Consider the following 18,955-nt stretch of genomic DNA (forward strand, 5'->3'; position numbering starts at 1 on the left):
CGATCTGTGGCCCATGGTCAGACTGGACTCTTGTACTACAATGCATTATGCATCCAGTATATGTCTTTGAAACTATTAATGGGCTTGCAGCTGGCAGTCATATTTGTGCTTTCTTTGCATTGGGTTTGGGATTAATGAATTACATACATTTGCTAAAAACGACTCTGATGGACATTTTCCTTCCACATGATATGCCTAAAAATAATCCCATGCACCAGATTGGAGAGCAAAAATATTTTCAGCAGTTCCATGGATGTGCACCAGGTGCTGCTGCCATGATCTGTGAGCATAGCCACCCTTGCAGCACTCCAAGTGTGACGGCTCTCGCAGTGCTATCTTAGTTCCATGCACACAAAAGCATGGGAAAAGATTAAGTATTTACAGAGAACATCAGGCAATCAACAATGATCCAAATCAATCTGTGAATGAGGCTAGTGCGGTGGGTCAGGGGAAGGAAACAGACTGACTTTCCATCTCAATGATGATTTTTATTAACTGAAAGGAATTAATGCCTATCTGTACCTACGCTAAGGGTTTTCCCTAGCTAACAGAACTAAGGTGCATGTCAGTGAAAGTTCAAATCAGAAAACTGTCCAAACAAACTTATTCTAAAACCACCACTATTATAACAAAACCAGGAGAATGACCCGCCCTCCTCCTGTAAACTGGTTTTTCACGAAGTTCAATTCAGTAACGTATTCTCAAGTAGTTCTTGGTAACTATGTTTAAGTGACAGTTCTGCTACTGGGTTTTTCAGATTTTCAACCCTCTCCATCACTTTTGTTCCTCGTTATACTCTTCTTGCCTTATTTCATTTGCATACAATGCCAAAATCCTATCTCAACTGGGATGAATATGAGTGTTCCAGTAATGGTTCCCTTTCTCTTCATACAATGCCAATAACTTATCTCAACTGGCCAGTTCAGCAACAAAGTGCAATGCCGCCCTATTTATTTTATTTATTTCATTTGTTGATAGCGCCCAAACCCGGAAGTATCACGGCGCTACATTGGTAGGCAGAAACAATTGGTAAGAACAATAGAAGGGTTACAAAGCGGATGGAGTAGTTACAGATGAAGATAGGTAGTAGTACAGTAATACAGTAGAAAAGTTAGGAAACAGTTACATATTTGCTGAAGAGAATAGTTTTGAGTTTTTTGCAGAAGCGCAGGTAGGAGGGTTCTTCTTGGATAAATGGTGGGAGTACATTCCAATGAGAGGGGGCAATGAAGGTGAAGCTGGCTCCTCTTGCTCTTTTTGTCTGGTAAATCTGTGTTTCACAATGGCGGTGGACATGGATGAATGCAGGCTGCAGGGATTAGGGTTTTTTGGAGATGCGCTCGGAGATGTAGGTGTCCGTGGTGTTGTGAATGCAGCAGTGGGTGATTGAGAGGATTTTAAACTCAATGAGTGCCTTGATGGGCAGCCAGTGAGCTTCGCGTCTCACTGACGAGATATGATCAGATCTTTCTAGTCCCGAAACAGCCAGAAGTAAGAGTAAGCTGTAGAGGAGACAACTGCTTTTAGTTGTTTGTGCATCATGAGTTCAGAGTCAAGGTTGACTCCCAGGGTTTTGACAGAGCTACAGACCTAAGTGATGTTACCATCTTTGGAAAAAGAGACAAAAGGCTGGGTCAAGTCTTGTCATCATTCAGGCATAGGTGGTGGGTGGCCATCCAGGCCTGAATGGTGCTGTAGATCCGGTTGATATTGGCGGATTCTAGATTGCGGTTGCCAATGAGTTTGAGGAGTATTTGTGCGTCATCAGCAAAGTTAGTCTAGGGGATTTCAAGGCTGTCCAGGTGATCAAAGAGTCACTTGGTATACATATTATACAAAGTGGGAGAGAGGCATGATCCTTGAGGTACCCCATAAGGGACGGGGATTGGGTTGGCTACTTGGGAGTCTGCGAAGATCCTAGAGGAATACTCACTCAAGGAGGAGTTAGTTGCTTTGTTAGAGAGGTTGAAGGTGGAGGTGAGATGTGACAAAGGATAATGAGGTCAAAGGACACAGAGAAGTCGAGTAGGAGGAGGATGGCGAGGTCACCTGCGTCACGGATGATATCTAGCTGAATCTTAAGGTCCAGGAGAGCAGATTATGTACTGTGTTTTGGTCTAAAACAAGATTGGCGCGTGCCTAGTAGGTTGTGGGTTTCTAGGGAGGATTGGAGTTTAGCATAAGCAGTATGGTCCAAAATGCTTGAGTAGGTAGGGTACTGTCATGATGGGACGGTAGATGGAGGGGAGGGTGGGGTCGAGTGAAGGTTTTTCGAGAAGAGGGGTGACCCATGCTAATTTAATGGATTTGGGGACCATAGTGGATTCAAAAAAGACATGGATATATTTAGCAATAATAGGAGCTGGAGGTTCTGCGCAAATCTTGATAACGTGGGACGGGCAGATCTCTCCTTTACAAATGAAGGTTTATAGACGAGTGATGGCAGTGATGACTTCAGCTGGAGACACAGGGGAGAAGTGGAAGGGAGGCGCGGGTGGGCGAATTAGTCTGTGTCAGAAGCAGTATTTGGTGGGAGCTGGGGTTTTTCGAGGATGGTTTTATCTCTGAGGCTGTGGGTTCTGTTGGTAAGCACGGACTGGACTAGTGTGCATCAGGTTTCATCTTTCGAAATGCTTGCTGTAGGTGGCTGTTCGGCAGAATCATATGCAGTACCCTTAGGGAACACTACATACAATTAAGACTACAAGTGATAGTACAATTTCACCTTTGGTACAAGCCTGTAATACACAGTAAAGTGGTAGCGATGGCTGAGCAGCCAGACTTATCTCAAGAGCAAATGAGTAGTAATAGGGATTACACACAGGACTACAATTACTGTGACTCAAGCAAGAACTGACTCAAGGTTTCTGGTTAAAAAATCTAAGTAAATTCACTTCTACTAAATAGAACCACACTCTATACTACACACTACCAATTCCTCTTGTTCAGGTCAATTCAAGTTAAGTACATTAGGATTTGATAGACCAGTGTTTCGAAACCAAGACGTTACCGTGGGTTAATACGCTATAACTTTTTGACAGTAATGACAGTTTGGTCTTACAAAAATAAAGCATACCCGCGAGAAGAAATGCACCCGAAGTCAAACACACTTAGCATATCGAATTAAAACAAGGGAATAGTGGATAAAAATCATAGGCAATACTTTTGTCAAGCCAAAATAATCAGAGGACGTTTTCTAAGGGGCAGATACAAGTCAACAGGCCTGCGCCAGTGTCAAATGGAGCCAGGGCTCTGTTGTCGAGGATCACACGGTTATTATAGTTCAAGATTAAAGTTGCCAGTAGTACTCGATATTGTCAAAGGGAAGCAAAAGTTATAAGACGGAAGGACCTTGTAACCTGTAACCTATAACTATGCTCTAAGCTGTACATCCTCTTACCTTTGCGCCCTTATACTCCAGGGTCCGGTGCGCTTAATAAATACTAAACAAACAAACAAAGGACAAGCCTTCGGAAAGGAAAAGGGTTCACTCCGATTCCTCAAGGTCGGGCGGAGAGAACAACCAAATGGACACAGTACCTTATTCGGATGAAGAAAGCTGGTGCTACGGCAGTCATTCCTGGTAGTTCCAGTAGACTCGCGGTTCCTGAAGCTTCAGTCGTGGGGACAAGAACGAGGACGTCTGGAGTGATCTGCACTACCCAGGGATGAAGCCAGCGGAAGCAAAGCAACGATGAATAAAAGGTGCGTTGCTTAAAAACAGGAGAGGGCTCTTCTGATGGCTATCCGGACGCTCAGTACAGCGATTTCGACCTAGAAGAGGATTCTCTGGCTGTAGAAGGTGAACTGGCTGATCCCACTAGGCTCAAGGGAAGAAGACTCCGGACTGGATCTTCTCTGTCGTTGAAGGGTAGATAGCTCAGGACTGCAGCAGGGCTTCACCGGGATCCAGTAGTTGCAGCAGCCGTTTTCTTCTCCACTTCTCTTCGGTTCTTGTAGTTGCAGTGGCGAGACTGACTTCCAGCCCAAGAGTCCTGCCTTTTATGACAAAAATCCCCTATTCGACAGCCTGGCTGTCAATCACACAGCAGGGGGTTGTCCAGCCCGGACAACCACCTCAGCCAATCGACACAAAGTGCAACTTGGGTCTCCAGGGAGACCCTGTGCATGGGCTTACTAAACCCCTCCCTCACATTCAGCCCACCTAGACATCCAGACGCCAAAAGAGGGCTTCTTTGAAGAAGCCCGCCAAAGGACGGCGAACAGGAAAACCAAACCTGGTTTGGCGCAAAAAGCAAACAACAAGAAAGACCTTTCCAACACGAAATGGCGAAAAACCACGCTAGGACCCACAATAAAAACGATATGGGGTAGTAGGTTTTATGTTCACTTCTGTCACCACAGCCAAAACACTAACACAGGAATCCATGTAAAAATGATAGTTGCCACTGCCACCAGCCATGTCAAGTCGGGAAAGGGGACACAAAGTGCCCCTTGAGTTACTGAAGGACAGGGGAAAGATATTCCCCTCCAGTATTGTAGGATGGCTTGTACTGGATCTGTATTTTTGAAGGACTAGTAAAGCCAATGGTGACTTTATCTGTTTCTGGGAGACAGTAGTCATCCCCAGAAATGGAGTTCACAAGGGAAGTCTAAAAGATATCCCCGTGTCACTGCACTAAAGGTGCTGTGCGACACACAAGTGAAAAGATGATGCCTAGGGAGTTGGTGACACTCCATAGCCCATTTGCACAAAAAGTACAACATACACAAAAAATACACTGTAAGAGTGGGGAAAAGGCTCACACTCTTACCAGGTGGAAAAAATAAACCCCAGAAATCCAGCAAAGCTGCTGAGGGACTCACTAGGTAAGTGAAATTAGCCATAAATGAGAATTCTCCCTAACAGTGGAGCAGGGGATTACAGCTCTTTGAACATTTTAAAGAGTTCTCTAGCATTCAGACTGGCTTCATCGATACTGATATTGTAAATGCTGGCTTTTGTGGCAATGATTGAGATAATGTAGGATTTGGCGCTAGTGAGGAAGCCCTCCTTGTGGAAAGTGGAAGGGTTTTTTCTACATAAGTGTTCCTGGGCACATTTCAGTTTGCGGAGGGTGGTAACTTCCTCTGTGAACCAGTTTTGATTGGTACTCTTTTTGTCGTGGTTTTGAGTGGGCATGCAAGTCAAGGCCATTGAGGAGAGTGGAGGTATAGACAGTGAGGATGCTGGATCGGTGCTGTCGGGCATCTGAGCCAGGTGGGCACAGATGGTGGGTTCCATCGTTTCTATGTTAAGTTTGCGGTTTTGTGTGTCTCGCAGTATTGGGGGGTGTTTGTTGGCTATGTGTGGTGTGGATGAGTTGGCGGACGCGGCAAAAAGGATCAGAGAATGGTCTGTCTAGGGCACAGGGTCGATAGATGAGACCGTGATGGGCATGAGACCGTGATGGGCATGTTGCAATGCATGATCCAGTCAAGGAGTCAGCCCCTTTGAATGTGTGGGTGCTGTGACGGCTTGTGACAAGTTGATCTCATGGAGAGTGGTGCTAAGGGCTTCGGCCTTCTGGTCAGACATGTTAGTGAAACCTAAGTTGAAGTCTCCCAGAAGTTTATAACTTGAATTCTCTATTAAAATCTGGTACATTCAAAACAGGTTTGCCACAAAATATGCTCCTCGGCCCATTAAAACTTGTTTGATCTTCCTTGTTCCATAATAACTTTTGATGATGTGCATTTTTGAGTTTGTCCGTGAGGTTAGCGGCTAGGCTGGAACAGTTTGGTATGAATCACTGGTAATAGCCGGTTAGCCCCAAAAAGCACAAAGTTCACTCTTGGTTTTGGGTGTTGGAGTTAGTTGGACAGCTTTAACTTTCTGGCTCTGCAGTTGGACCAAACCATTGCCTACAAAGAAACCCAGATATTTCACTGCCGACTGTTCTTGATGGCATTTTTATGGGTTGGCAGTTAAATTACAAGTTACTCACCATAGTGACTAACGTACTCCTAGTCCATAGTCCCCTTTCCTCCATACTGCATACAAAATGGTCGTCCGTCGCAAATTTAGAGGCGCGTCGCTGGGAGCATGCGCTCTCCTGACTCCGCCCACGGGTGTCACTCCTCAGTCCCCATTGACGTGTCAACAACATTACCATTGCCTAATGACACCAGTTTTATTAGGGGGGAGGATAGTGGGACGTATGGCGGAAAGGTGTCTATGGACTAGGAGTATGTTAGTCACTACGGTGAGTAGCTTATAATTACCCCTGCGTCCCGTCCCCTTTCCTCCATACTACATGTGCGATTACAACTGAAGGTAGCCGTAGGGCGGACTGGGCTGACCCTTTCTCCGGTCCCGTTCCCAAACACATGCGGCATACATAGCTTAGGTATGAACATGCAAAAGGGAAGTGAGGCCAGCAATTTGGAGAACGCCAGTATTGGCGTGGCTTCACCCTCCGGACTGTCCACCAAGTCTACAGAGTCCCTGTTTCCTCATCCTGATTTCAGGGCTAGCAGACAACCGGTGGAGCCCCAAATGGTCGCTGGGACCTACAAAGTATCTGCGGTACGAGAAAACGTAAAAGACTCTGTATACCACCCGTGCCCGGAGTCCAGACCAGGACTGTCGGAGAAGACACTGATTTCTGCAACGGCACAACTACATACACAAAAGGATCTAACCAATCAAAGCCAATCAACAGGTGATCGAGCCACAGCAGTGCCCAGTCCATCAAGACATGACACTCCCAACATGGAGGTCGAACCTGTTTCTGCCGAAAATGACAAAAACCCTAGCAGTGACCCAGACCAGTTGGATACGTCAGGATCTATTGTGGAAATAACTACAAACACAAAAAAGGCTGCCACATTAAAGGGGAAAAAGAATATACAACAAAAAACAAAATGGAAGGATCCTAGGAGTAAAAGGGACAGTAAGACCAATACTCAAGAACTCTGTATGGGCCGAAATAAAGAAAAGAATCTCTGCTACAAAGATAGGAAGAAAACTAAAATCCCAGCAAGGAAGAAGGCGGATGTCGGGACACACACCTTGCCAAACCCTCTGCTCTCTAACGCTTTACTTAACTTCTTTAAGAAGCAACAGTGTAAGCAAAAACTAAATTCAGATGTAGAACTTTCGGATGCAGACATTTTGGAAATGGTGGATGGGGTTCTACCGCCCAATAAAGCCAGGAAAACAACTAGCAAAAAATCAACCCCACGAATCTGCAGACACTGGGCCTCGGGTGGCTAATAAGTCAATCGATGGCCCACAGGAATCCAGCCAGGTGAAATCAGGTGAAAATGGCGACTCAACACCCACTCAACCAAAAGTAAGTGAAATCCGGCATCCACAGCAGCTGGAACAAGTGATGGTTTCAACACAATAGGAGCCCACTGAAGCCTATGAGAAACAAGAGATCAGTGACCCAAATGCTTCAAATAAGCAACAATCTGAACAACATGGAATACAAGTAAGCACAGAGCTCAATCTAGGGTCCGACAACCACTGTGGCAGCACTCCAAATGAGGAACTGGATCGGCAGCACGACCAAGCACCCGGCGCAAGGGCACGAATGAGCGCGCAACCTTGGGCGAAAATCCACCTCCAACATCTAGAAAGGGGTGAAAAGCCAAACATAGATGGGACAGCTCTAAACAAAGCAGCAGTACTCACCCGGAACGCTCAATATCATCAATACCGCTTCTGGGGAGTTTGGCATCTGAAATCACAGCCCAGCACTACCATCCCCCTCAATGCTTGGATTCACAGCAAACGCCGGTGAAGCACAGAAGACACAGCGAAATAGTGATCGAAACGCAAAGAGCGTCTCCCAACAAACAAAACCTGATTTTATTGAAGGATATATAACAGCCGTAGAGGCAAAAAACGCTGAGCATGTAGCGGCATGGGAGGCTAAATGGACCCTCATGGAGGCAAAACTTAAGGACTCCACCTACAAAAACAAGACTAAAAAAAGGGGTATGGAAAAAGCCACCCAGACAAGCACAGACAAGTGGAATGGAGCCAATCTTCAAAAAACTCAAACTGTCAGAAGTCCGTAAAGCAGAGCCAACGAAAATTCAGTCCCCCAGCCCTCAGATAAAAACACCAGCGACACTCCCCAACAAAAAGCAGAGTGTAGGTCTACGCTTGGCAGGAGACGTCAGTGCAGCCCACAAAAAAAAGCACCCTCAGAGTCCAGCAGGGGGGAGGACATAACTGAATTGATATCAATACCAACAATGCCTAAATTGAAACCATCAACAATTCAAAAAGGGGCTCAGCCTGTGGTGAAATCGCCGAGAACGGTGGAAGAATTCCTCACAGCAAGTGCACTAATGGAGTTTATCAGAGCACTATGAAGCAGAGCCTCGGTCGGACAAAGCGCAAACTCGATGTAGCCAGACTACGGCCTCAGAAAGAACCACTGAAGGGCCTCAGAGGGACCCAGCACCCCCTAGGGATGTAAAAGGAAAGACCTGTGTGGACAAAACATTGCTAAATAAACCAACAGGAAATCACCAAGAACACGCAAAGAATGGCAGGCTTCAAGACAAAGACGTGCTGCAGCCAAGGATGGAACCTAGATATGGGTCGACTCCACAGAAGAGAGAGAAGAGCTCGGCAGCATTCTGAGGAAAGAAAAAGAAAGACATATGGATGGGAGAGACCCGCAAAATTAGACAATTCAGTAAAAGAAATCAGAGTGTTTAAACTAGAGCAAATATCGTGCAGAAGTAACTACATGATTCTAAATAGGAAAACGGTCCTAAGAACACTAAGCAAAATAGACTCTCTACAATATTTGAGAAAAGATGATTTTGTTCTAATCGAACCTTACCATCGAGATCAAAAGGCAAAAACCTACCTGCACATTAAAAGCAAGGCGCTTAAAGGAGTCTCGGATGAGGCATATAAAGACCTGAAACAAGTAGGTTTTACTCTGAAGGAACTGCAAATATCAAAAACAGAGCCAAGGGCTTTGACCAAGAGGGATAGTGGAGACCAAAAACGCCACTATACATCAAAAACCCAAGACCTGTACAATCGGAAAAGACAAGGCACAAGATATCAATATGAAGAGGTGTTAGGAAAGATTTCGTAATTGTAGGTAATTTTCCTTCCATGTAGCAACCCCTAAACTTTTTGCTGTTGTTTTTCACCTTGTTCTTGACTTTGCCAGAGAAGTGCAGCCTTCTGCCGCACTCCTCTGGGCTTTCGCTCCTTTCTTACGGGGAAACTGACATGCCCTTAAGACAGTCAGTACCGGGGAACGCTGTTTCCTGTAGTTTCTTTTATCATGTTGCGGCTTTCGTGCAACATGACACAAGAGGGCACTGTAAGCTAAGTTACAGCTCTCTTGGGTCTCTAGCCTTCTACAGGCCATAGATACTCGTTTAGGATTGTATCTGATCGGTGCAAGTGATTCAGGGACGGGAATGGTGGCAGCGATCGTTTCTTGTGTTTTGAGCTCCTTTTGGCGCTCTAAGCGCGTTTCTCGCGCTTAACCCAAAATGGTGGCCTGGCTCCCAAAATGGCCAGACCACGAGGCTCCTTTTGTCCTGTCCGCTGACCGTCTTGCTCCCTTCACCTTCCCCAGGTCGAGCCGTCCCGGGTCTTCCTTATTTGGGCATGTACTTTCCCGCGAAACACAGATGCTTTCGCGGGCTTCTACATGTCTTGTGTGTGCCTCCAGGATGTGGGCTGGGATGTCTGGTCCCAATACACATCCTGGGTGCCAGAGAGTCTAGGGTGGTGTGAATGCCTGGGACCACCGTGGTCCGTGATTGGTCCACGAATGGTGTGAGTGTTGATGAGCGGATCTCCCATTGGGTCCCCTCCGTTTTGGCGCGAAGGGAACCGTGGATAAGAGGGGGCTGGAAACACCACTACCATGTCGATCTCCTGAGTTCTCACGAACGAAGGAATACAGGAGCCAAGTATCCTGCAACCAAGAGGCTGGACCGAGGAATCGCTGGTGACCCGCTGAAGGACTTCTCCTCTGCACTGCTGTCGCCTTGTGAAACCCTTTTCACCTTTGATCAAACCAGAAGGCCTGTACTGGTACTTCGACCCTTGGAATAGCGGGAACAGCTATTCTCGGCATCTTCACCATCTCCTGCCAGTAAGCCTTTGGAAGCGTCTCTGGGCCATCCAGTTGACTGACCAGCTTACACGGGAGTCTTGCTCTGTAACCGCCGCCAGGTTGTGTAGTATATCGAGTCCTTGTCACTCTCACACGCTTCGTACACTTGGCGTTCCCAGGTCTGAAGTGAGTAGTGTACATTTGGCTCAGATACACACGGCCGCTCCGTTGCCCTGCTGTGGTAACAAACTGTGCGGGTTTCTTCGATTGGGACGTCTCTTTACTCAACACGACGACGAGGCGTTCCCTGCTCTTCTGAACCTGCCAGCTACTGAAACGGACGCGGAGAAGCCTGGGTCTGCTTGCATCGGGGACCAGTGAGTAGCATAGCTAGGATCTGGTCGCCCTCCTGCAGGAGCCCATTGCTTTTCCCCGCTGTGTCAAACAGCACCCTTTTCCGTACTCGCGCTCTGCTTCTTCCCACTGTGGAGGCTGCGCTTGAGTCGCAGAACTTGTTCTTCTTCTTTTGTGCACTAAACTGAACTGCCTGATTTCCCTCGAAGAGCTTCTCCTTTTGCCCGTTGGCACCAGCGCGTGCAGGTACTTCTGAGCACAAGGCTCCACTCTTCGCAGGGCTCGGACTTCCATCTAGTTAGGTGCCTCTGAAGGCGAACTGGGTCTAAGCATTATTTCGCACTGCCTGTCTTCCTTCCCTTTTAGGTGGACTACCCATTTTGTGCATCTAACGCTTGAGACTGTCGTATTTGTATATATATTGTGTTGATATGGTATGTGTTGGTTTACTATCGTTATATTGTGATTTTCTTGCTACGGTCATTGTTTTAAAGGCCTTGAAATAAATGTGTATATATTTTTAATATAACAACTGTTTGGAGTATTTTGTAAGTGTTCTTGCTTTGTGTGCTCATTGCGGGCTTTCAGTCACCCTCACCCCTCTTGAGACCTAGTCTTGACCGCCGCGATCGCTACCTTGATTGGTCTGGCTCGTCCAGAGGTTACCCTGTTCCAAGTAATTAGGTTGGCCTTCTGAACTTCTGCGCCACCAGGACAGAGTTCGGAAATCCGTCTTAACAAGAGGATAACCATCGTCAAGGATTTCGCGACCAACAAGCACCAAGAAGGGAGACCAAAAGGAGCAGAGAGAACTATACCACGGAAGAAAAAAAGGACTCAACAACATGGAAAATCGATCGAACCCGAGACCGGAGGGGGAGCTCAAGAGCCCAAGAATGTACTCAGACTCAGACCACACTGGGAAAAGGAAAAAGAGGAGAGAAAGAATGCAAGAAAGATGTGGTAAGGGGAGCCAATCCCTCAGAGAGCAGCGAAAAAGCCAGCAAATGGCCCATGGAAATGGCTGAAAGCGGCCTTAAACCCCAACCACGACAATTAGCAATTACCAGGAGAGGCGACCAGAAAATGATCTCCTCCGACTTGTCTACAAGAAACCCCTCCGCAAAAATGTTTGTCAATGGCCTTGTGGAACACGAGAGGCCATCGCCACCTAACCAACCCGGATAACCAGGATCTCGGGGCATTTGACATATTATGCCTCCAGGAAACCTGGCTAATGGAACAAACATCCTTAGACGGTTTTGAGATTGAATTTTCACCGGCAACAAAAGGTCTGTTTGGCCGTCCGTCATCAGGTCTTCTAGTAGCTATACGACTGGGTTCGGGGATCACAACGGTAAAAAAAATAACAGAGTTGTATGGTGTCCTCGCAGTACTGGAGCAAACAAGATAGCGGCCATATAGGAAGAAGAACATCACAGATAGCCATCATAAATGTCTACTGGAACCCCCAGAAAACCTCTACAGTAGACTTTTGCAAACAACTAGCAAAGGTGATCGACAACATCTCTGTTGAATATTCTATGACACATATAATTATATGTGGAGATGTAAATGCAAATTGCAACAGCACAACCGACAACTCGACTGCGTGGAACGCACAAAGCTCAGCGGAAGTAAGAGGAGCAGCCTGGATGGACCTTATGAAATCCAGAAACCTACACAATTCTGCATCAGTGAAATCATGGGAGGTTACGACGCCCACATGACAGAGGCGACTCCAGTGCAACTCTCGTCTTCTTAATTTTTCACAGTTTATTACCATATATAGAAAATGATTCAGTCTCTAAAAACACAGAGAGCGACCACAATCTTCTGGCAATAGCATGGACCTCGGCATGTCTAGCTTCCAAAAGACATAACCACTTGGTAGAGATGAACAACCAACAAACCCGTTTACGCTTAACAGCTTCTAACATTGAAAGTATAACGGAGAACTTCAAAAGGGGAACATGGAAAAAGGAAAAAAAAGACGGAATGCCCAGACTACTTACCTTTCCTATTACAGTATAGGGTGAGCACGAGGGGAGGAAAACCAGCCGTAATTCAAAAAAGGCAATGTGTACGATAGAGCTGTGGTGGAAAAAAGAAGAGCATTGAGAAAACTGAAAAGACAAGCAACAACGGTCAATACTCCTATGGCTTGGAGTACATGGCTACTGGAAACGAGGAAATACAAATCATGGCTTCAAGGACATAGACATGCGATGTACCAAAAGGATGCAGAGGAAATGCTCCGGACTCTGAGCACAAAAAGAATGAGTGACTTCTGGGCTCATCAAAAGACCAGATAAGGCTGTGGAAAATCGAACTGCCAACTCAGTAAATGAAGAAGCATGGGTCAAATTCTTTGAAAAATCTCTATATGGCCCACCGGACCATAAACCTCCATCCCAAATTGATTCAGGAACCCCATAGATCAACCTATCCTCAAAAGATGATATAAAGATCGCCATCAAAACACTTAAAAATTCAAGAGCTCCGGGCCCGGATGGCCTAAGTAACATCGATCTCAAGCAGAATGTAGAGGAATGGACAAACTTCATTAGTATCCTCTTTCTTTGATCATTGCAGGCAAACAAGAGCCATTCCAGCATCATGGACCGAAGCAGTGGTGGTACCTATATTCAAATGAGGAAATAGGGAAGAACCGGACAACTATCATCCCATCGTACTTCTTGACATAATAGGAAAAATCTTTGCAACCCTCCTTCTAGGTCATTTCCGTACCTGGGCCAGAATGTCACCAGCCAACGATCCATTTCAAATGGGATTCCTAAAAAATGGAAGTATCACAGTTAACATCTTAATGCTAAACCTCATAAAATCTACGGTCAAGCAAGGTTCTCCAACAGTCTTTTTGGCATTTGTAGACCTGTTACAGGCTTTTGACAGAGTGGATAGACAAATACTGTGGGCCAAATTGGAAAAATGGAAGTGCCTGAGGAAGTGCTTGAGCCAGTGATGGCCCTCCACGCGAACACAAAGTTAAGCGTGCATCTAAACAATCAAGGCCGGCTATCAAGAGAAATACCCTCGGAACGCGGAGTGAAGCAGGGGTGCACCTTAGCACCAGCACTGTTTATTGCCTTTTTGGGGGACTTTAAAGAAGCAGAATTATCCCTCAGATCCTTCCCGCCTAAGCTGGGAAATGTCAACATATCACGCTTACTATACGCAGATGATCGGATTCTGCTGGACCAGACCCAAATTGGCCTCCAGCGCCAATTTACCAACTTTGCTCTATACATGGAACTAAACAATCTGAAAATAAACAAAATAAAAACAAAGATAGTGATCCTCGGAAAGCAATCCTCAAAAAACAAGTTAAATCACAAGTGGTCCTTGGACAAAGTGAACATCGAAGTGGTACCGCATTTCAAATATCTGCGAGTGTTTATTGACCACTCTGCGAATGAATCAAAAATGCAAACAGCACTTTGGGAAAAAGCAAGAAATCTTGTGGCCCAAATGAAGAAAATTGACAGAAAATATGGCAAATTTTCATTGGTCCCAGTGATACAGTTTTACAAAGGAACAGTAGTACCAACCCTCACCTACGGAATGGGTGCAACTCTAAACATGCCAACCGCAATATGGCGAAAACTAGAAGGATACCTATGGAAAACTGTACTGGGTCTGCCAAATTCGGTTTCGATGGTATTCATCAGGCAAGATGTAGGTCTGCTATCACTGGAAGCAACAGTGCTGCAAAGTGCAATGCAATTGTTCAGGAACACTCTACTACCTGATACTCCTCCAATTAAAAAGATCATTGCGAGCGAAATAGCAAACCGCCACTTGACCATTTTAAACGCCTGGGTAGACAAACTAAAGGATAAGCTGTCTGAGATTGCGTGTACAGAAGAGGACCTGAAAACAAACCCTGTAAGAGTAAAATCTAAAATGGAAGCCCAAGATTGGATTGATAACCTTGATAAAGCACAGGCAAACAAACTTACAAAGCATCTCCCTCCCAACTTCAATAGACTCAAAGTGCCTACTGCATCAAATTCCCGAATAAACAGCTCAGGAAAACATACATGAGAGCACTGTTAGGCAGAATCCTGTGCAGTGCCCTTAGCAACCACTACACACAATTAAGGCTACAGGTGGCAATACAAGTTTTACCTTTGGTACAAGCCTGAACTACTATGTTAAAGTGGTAGCAGTAGCGGAGCAGCCAGGCTTATCTCAAGAGTATATGAGCAGTAGCAGAGATTACACAAAGTAACCACAATTACTGTGACTCAAGCAAACACTGACTCAAGGTTTCAGGTACATTTATTTTTAAACCATTTGTTATAAACACAACACTTCTATTAATTCAAAACCACACGTAAAATATACAACCAACCAATTCACTTTGGTACACTCTAACTCAAGGTAAGTACCCTATGTTTTAACGGACCGGTGTTGTGAAACAAACAACGTTACCGGGAATACACTTGCGATCACTTTTTGACAGTAATTACAGTTCGGTCTTACTAAAGAAACGCGTATCCGCGACAAGAAATGTTACCGGGGCAAAAACACACTTAGCGCCCGAGTTAACCGGAGAGAGTTGGGGGCAAAAATCATAGGCAATACTTTTGTCAAGGCAGACAGAATCAGAGAACACTATTTGACGGAATTCAAGAGTCAATAGGCCGGAGCCAGTGTCAAGTGGAACCGGGTTCCTGTTGTCGAAGGATCACACAGTCGGACAGTTCACGATTCAACGTTGCCAGGAGTACTTAGATATTGTCAACAGAGGAAGCAAAAGTTATAAGAAGGAGGGAAAACGAGGACAAGCCTTGGAGGAGAAGAAAAGGGATTCACCCTAATTCCTCAAGCAGAACACAGTACCTTATTCAGTGAAGAAGCTGGTGCCACGGCAGTTGTTCCTGTTGGTTTCCTGCAGACCCACGGTTCCTGGAGCTTCGGTGCGAAGGAAGACGTCTGGAGGGGTCTGCACCACACAGGGATGAACCCGGTAGCAGCGACGGTGAATAAAAGGTGTGCTCCTTAAAAAAAACAGGAGAGGCTCTTCAAATGGCTATCCAGACCACTACAGCAGTGTGCAGCGATTTCGACCAAGAAGAGGATCCTCTGGCTGTGGAAGATGAGCTGGTTATCCCCACCAGGCTCAAGGGAAGAAGACTCCGGACTGGATCTTCTCTGGTTGTCGAAGGGTAGATAGCTCGGGACTGCAGCAGGGCTTCACCGGGACGGGGTAGTTGCAGCAGCCGTCTTCTTCTCCGCTTCTGTTCGATTCCTTGTAGTTACAGTGGCGACTGACTTCTAGCCCAAGAGACCTGCCTTTTATGTGAAAATCCCCCATTCACACAGCCTGGCTGTCAATCACGCAGCAGGGGGGTTGTCCAGCCCGAACAACCACTTCAGCCAATCATGGCAAAGTGCGACTTGGGTTTCCTAGGATACCCTGTGTAGGGGGTGACTACACCCCTCCCTCACTTTCAGCCCACCTAGACACCCAGGCGCCTGGAAGAGGGCTTCTTGGCAGAAGGCCACCAAAAGACAGTGAACAAAGGAGGCAAACTTGGTTTGCCGCGCAAAGTAAAACACAAGAAGGACTTTAACAAAAAGAAATGGCGAATAAACCCGACCGGAGCCAAAAGAAAAAGTATTTGGTCCAGCGGGTTTATGTTCGAAGCTAATATAATAGCCTAAAACAATACCACGTTTATATAATATAATCGCGGTAGAGATGTTAGGGTAGATACCACTGCCACCAGCCAAGTCTAAATGTTAATAGAGCAAAACAATGCTCTAGGAGGCACAGATAAAAAGGGATACGGAGTAACCCTTTCCAGTACTCCATGCGAGATGGTGTGTACTGGATCTGTGGTTAAATGACTAAGTAAAGTTAATGGCAACGTTACCCTTTTCTGGGGGACTATAGTCAGCCTCAGAAATGGAGTTGGTGGGAAGTCTAAAAGACAACCCTGTGTCACTTCACTGAAGGTGCTGTGTGACACACACAAGAGGGGGGCTACTGAAGTGGTGTACTCCAGAGTCCACAATCACAAAAACAAGTATATAACACATGTCAACACATGGGTAAGAGTGGGGGAAAAGCTCACACTCTTAACAGGTGAAAAAATAAACTCCAGCAATCCAGCAAAGCTGCTGGGGGACTCACTAGGTGAGGAAAATTAGCCATAAAATGAGAATTCTCCCTAACAAGCACGCCTACATTTACTCCCGACTCGCGAAATCCAGGTAATCAGGCTACAAACAAACAGCAAAGAATGTAGATTATGCGGTCAGCCAAATCAACCTGAAACCCTAAGGCATCTCCTGCTACAATACTCAGAGCTAAGGGACGTAAGAGCTACTTACCTGAACAACCTGTGTACAGACTTTGTGGGGAAGGAAGAAGAAGAATCCACATGGTGGAATAGGCTGATGTAGCGGGGAAAAAACGAAATGGACAATAGCCACGGTAAAAATTCTAGAAAGTGCCTTTCAAAAGATCAACGCACAGACGGACAGAGTAAACTGTTGTCCAGCCGGAGTTCCGGCCGAATGACTGCACTTGGATGTAAATGAGCCTCAAGTGAGTGTTTCTTCTCTCTTGTTTTAGCACAACCAGCATCGTTCTTGTAAAAATTGCAAATGCGATTAAACACAAATAAAACATTTTTTTAAAAAATGTAGCCCCAGGGTGGAGAGGTGACCCGCCTTAAGAAAACAAGTTCCTTTATACTGCCTATCCAAAAGCCGCGTCTGACCTAGAGCCGGCATCCAAACAGTAGTCCTTGCAGAAGGCAGAGGGAGTGGTGATGACCTGCCACGGAGCGTGCCTCTGGAACGCGACTGCCTTGGCTCCAATAGTGTGGGCATGCATGTTCGCCCGAAATGGTTTGTGGTGCCCCTCATAGGCCTCCTTGATGGCCGAAACCATCCACCTTGCTGTGAAGGCCTTAGAAGCCTGATATCCTAGTCTTGACCTGCCGAAGGTGACAAAGAGGGCCTCCAACTTGTGGAAGCTCTTATTCCGGTCCAGATAGAATTTCAGGGCACGCCTGACATCCAGACAGTGCAAGACCATCTGAGCATGGTCCTTAAATCCCATAAAGAAAGTAGGTTACACTATTTCCACTTTTAGGTGGAACGCAGAGACTACTGTAGGTAAGAACGCGGAATGCGTTCTCAGGACCACCTTGTCTCTGTGAAAGGTAATGCAAGGTTCTGAAGCCACCATTGCCTGGATCTCACTAACCATATGTGCCGACGTAAGACTCAGCAAGAGAGCCGTCTTAACGGTGACGAGTCTGATGTCGACGGATGCCATTGGCTCAAAAGGTTTGTGCGCCAGGGCACCCAACACTACATTGAAGTCCCATACCGGGTGTGGCCTTATAATGGGCGGGTAGAGCCTGGTGAGGCCCGCCAGATGTCTTTTAACCACCAGGTTGGAGGATGAGAAAACGTCCTCCTCTGAGTTATTGTAGACTCCGATTGGCTGCCAGATAGGTACAGCATGTGTCTAATTACACCCCTGAGTGAGCAAGGTGTGCATAGAAGGATAGCACATCGTCCAAAGTGCAAGTAAGCAGATCCACTTCCTTTGACTCCGCCCAGTGGCAAAACCTAGTCCATTTGCTTTTGTACTGGCTTCTAGTAGCATCGCTCCTAGCGCCCTGTATGATGTCTAGGTTAGCCTGTGACAGAGGTAGATGCTTTAGTGTGACCTGCTCAGGAACCACGCTGCATAGGCTAACTTCTGTGGGGCGGGGTGGATGACCCTGCCTCCCTGTTGTGATAGAAGATGAGCTGGGCCCATTGTAAGGTGAATCAGAGACTGGTCCGAGAGGCTGAGCAGTTCTGAGAACCATGGCCTCGCAGGCAACCACAGAGCCATCAGAATCATGCTGAGGTGACGTGACTCCCTTATCTTGCAGATCACCCTGTGGACCAGGGGAGTGGGAGGAAATGCATATGCGTTGATGCAGTTCCATTGTAACTAAGGCGTCGCCCAGTGAGCCGAAGACCCGTCCCTGCCAGGACGCGAACTAAGGGCACCTCTTGTTGTACCAGGTGGCGAACAGATTCACCTGCGGATGCCTCCATCTGTTGAAGATCCCCCGGAGGATTTCATCGTTCAATTGCCATTCGTAATTGTTGGCACCCAATCTGCTGAGTCTCTCCGCCACTAATTTGGACTCCCACAGGAGGTGGATTGCGCTCAAGTGAACATTGTTCTCCAGAGCCCACTCCCAAATCGTGATTGCCAGGCTGCATAGGGGAGGATACCTGGTGCCACGCTGCTTGTTGATGTAGCACATTCTGGTGGAATTGTCAGTTTGAATGAGGATCGCCTTGCCACTGATGCGATTGAGTCAGATTGCCTTCAGCTCTAGCCAATTGATATGGGCCTCCTGCTCTTGAAAGGACCAAACTCAATGGACGCTGTGGTTGTCCAGGGTAGCCTCCCAGCCCTCCAATGAGGAATCCGTGGTGATGGTAAATTGTGGTGCTGACTGTCGGAAGGGCCTGCTAATCCGTAAGTTGCTGTC

The 18,955-nt window shown here is 46.5% G+C and overlaps 1 protein-coding gene across 30 annotated transcripts in view; it reads right to left on the bottom strand.

The window, feature by feature from the left end:
- Positions 1-18,955, bottom strand: part of MAP4 (microtubule associated protein 4) — a 2,534,981-nt gene that overhangs the window by 520,010 nt on the left and 1,996,016 nt on the right. The window lies entirely within an intron of this gene.

The sequence above is a fragment of the Ambystoma mexicanum genome, chromosome 2p, assembly GCF_040938575.1.
Source record: "Ambystoma mexicanum isolate Mex_15411 chromosome 2p, UKY_AmexF1_1, whole genome shotgun sequence".
Lineage (NCBI taxonomy): Eukaryota > Metazoa > Chordata > Amphibia > Caudata > Ambystomatidae > Ambystoma > Ambystoma mexicanum.